At 39.7% G+C, this 2,781-nt stretch overlaps 1 pseudogene across 1 annotated transcript; it reads right to left on the reverse strand.

Annotated features, from left to right (window-relative positions):
• Positions 1 to 1,174: 1,174 nt before the first annotated feature.
• LOC308431458 (sodium channel modifier 1-like) lies at positions 1,175 to 1,773 on the reverse strand (annotated as a pseudogene). The gene has a single exon. The product of its transcript is annotated as a sodium channel modifier 1-like (transcript).
• Positions 1,774 to 2,781: the final 1,008 nt, after the last annotated feature.

Consider the following 2,781-nt stretch of genomic DNA (forward strand, 5'->3'; position numbering starts at 1 on the left):
AATTTAATAATAAATATGTAAGTTATATATAAATATATTTTTATTTGAATATATAACATATATTTTAAATTTATTTTTATTTTATGTGCACTGGTGTCTTGCTTGCACATGTGTCTGTGTGAGGGTGTTGGATTCCCCCCTGGAAGTAGATTTACAGACCATTATAAGCTGCAATGTGGGTGCTGGGAATTGAACCTGGGTCCTCTAAAAGAGCAGTCTGTACAGTTAACAGCTGAGCCATATTCCCAACCCCAGCTCAGCCAGCTTTCTTATAGCACTCAGGATCACCTGTCTAAGGGTGACACTGACCCCAGTGGGCTGAGCCCTCCCACATCAATCATTAATCAAGAAAATGCCCCACAGACTTGCCTAAAGATAATCTCATAGAGACAGTTTCTCAATTGAGGTTCCTTTTTCCAGATGACTTTAGCTTTTGTCAGGTTGACAGAGAAACTAATCAGACAGGAGCCAAACGTTTTTGTAGAACGAAAAGCCTCCTCTGTTTCAGCAAGCCTTAAGATATAGCTACATCTTTAAGGAAGATACAGGGATGAAATAATTTATAACTTAGATTCCTCAAAGGGCAGCATTATGGTTTACTTGAAGATTATGAAGAAGAAGAAAATGTTTATGAAACCAGTCTTCTCATTATGATGCTGGTAACTGAGACTTCATTGTGTGGAAAGATTTTTACATTCACAGAAAGCATCAACTTTACAATAGTTGACTGACGCAAGCAGTCGAGAGTTTACTATGCTCAAGCATAAACACCTTTCTAAAAGTTTAACTCATTATATATAGGAATCATTTTAAAACAAATGCTTTCTTATTATATTGTTTGAAGCAAAGCACATGCAATTTATTCTTTCCTTCCTGAATCAAGAGAATCATTATGAATTTTAGCTTTTTATATTATGTCATGTTGTAATGATACTCTTGGGATCTATCAACACATAAATGTCTTCACTAGTCTGTTTGGGTCCTGTGTCTGCCTTTAAAGTTTTATTCTGTTTTGTTTTCTTTTACTTGTCTTCTGATGTGCTGTCAAACATGTTGCAAATATTTATAAAATGAAAATAATCAGACTCCAAAAAAAAAATTCCAAGAAACTATTCTTATAGTTCCAGCAACTTCAGTCAATATATATATATTGAGTGAGGAACCGGCCTCAGGATCAATATTCTCCCAGGAACCACGGCAGTTTATTTGTAGGACCAATAGGGAAAGTACAAATAGGTAAAGGGGAGATTGGGGGCTCTTCCTCATCAGAGTCAAACTCAACATTTTCATCTTTTACCCATCGACTTCCCGTCTGGGACCTATCCAGTACTTTGGAGGGTAAGGTACTCATTTTGTGGGACTCATGGGTGCAGAGTCCAAGTGAGCTGGTGACTCTTTAGCATCTGATCTCTCCCTAGGCTCAGGTTCCTTACTGATCTTTGCACTCTGGAGTTGGCAAAGGAGAACTTGAGATAGAGGGAGCAGGAACTTCTGGTCTGTGTTTCCTCTGGCAGCAACTCTTACAGTGGGGAGCTCTATGTAGAGCATTCTGGGTGATTATTTTTGAGTCTGCTTTAGCAAAGGAGCCTCAGCTTTGCTTTCTGTCTTCAATTCATTCCGCTGTCATGGATTTTTCTCTGTTCCCTTGCATGACTTCTTTGTGCCATAGAAAAGCTTCAGACTGGACAGATGCTTCCTGCCTGCACGATGGGCTGTCAGCATGGCCCGGGTGTCTAGTACTGGGTGATGGGGCAGATAGCACAAGCAAAACATCACTCCTACAGTGTCAGCCCCTCATCCTCAGGGATGTAAGTAACTAACAAGTCCCCAAGTCTTGATTTTTTGAGCACAATGGCCTGACTCAAATTATTCCCTTCTCTCTTCTCTTAAAAGACAATACATCTGTGAGAATATGATAAATTCTCCCATGCTTCCTTCGCTGCTCCAGTTCAAGTACCTTGTATGTCCTCTATGTTATAAGCACTGGGCTGTGAGCTTAGCATGTAGAGATGGTTGGATCTGCTACCCTCCAGAATCCATTTGCTGATGAAATAGCAACCTTGCTATGAATAACAGGCCTGTCATTTATCCTGTAAATGAAGAGACATCTGTGTTCATGATTCATGCCTATTCCTGCTACTCAGCTGTATTTTGAATACTTGGAATAGGAACAAAATGAAGTTTCTAAGGGTGGATAAATTTCTTCTATCTATTAAACAGCTGCTGTATAATGTGAGCAGAGAACATGGCGACAGAAATGGATGGTCATAGAGGGCTCTGAAGGACTCTCTGTAAGGCTGTCTACTAATATAGCATGTCAGATCTTTCTTTTTTGACAGAGGCTTTTGGATAGAATGGTTTTGTGAAACTTTATCTTCTGTTCAAAATGATGTCGTAATAGGTGATATTTTAAATACTAAAAGCATGCAGGTGTCCTATGAGATACAGAGTAAGTGATGGGCTGTAAGGGATGGTAGGAGCCAGGAAGTCTGTTGCACTCCTAGAATGGAAAGAGATGAGTGGTCAGAGGGTTGATTCCTGAAGGTTAGTGGTTATAGAATCATCTTGTGCTTGAGAAAGGATTTATGTTTATATACAAAACTGAGGATTGTGTGGAATTTCTGTCATGCAAAGGCCCCTAAAGAACCAAGATAAGTTCATGTACCTTGGGCTTCTGCAAAGATGTTGGGAAGTCTTACACACAGTGATGGCTCACATAGGGAGAAAGCCCTGAGTTGTCATAGAGAATGTAGACTTGGATGCACCATCCTCGAGACCTTA

Source organism: Micromys minutus (assembly GCF_963924665.1).
Source record: "Micromys minutus genome assembly, chromosome: 17".
In the NCBI taxonomy this organism is placed as follows: Eukaryota; Metazoa; Chordata; class Mammalia; order Rodentia; family Muridae; genus Micromys; species Micromys minutus.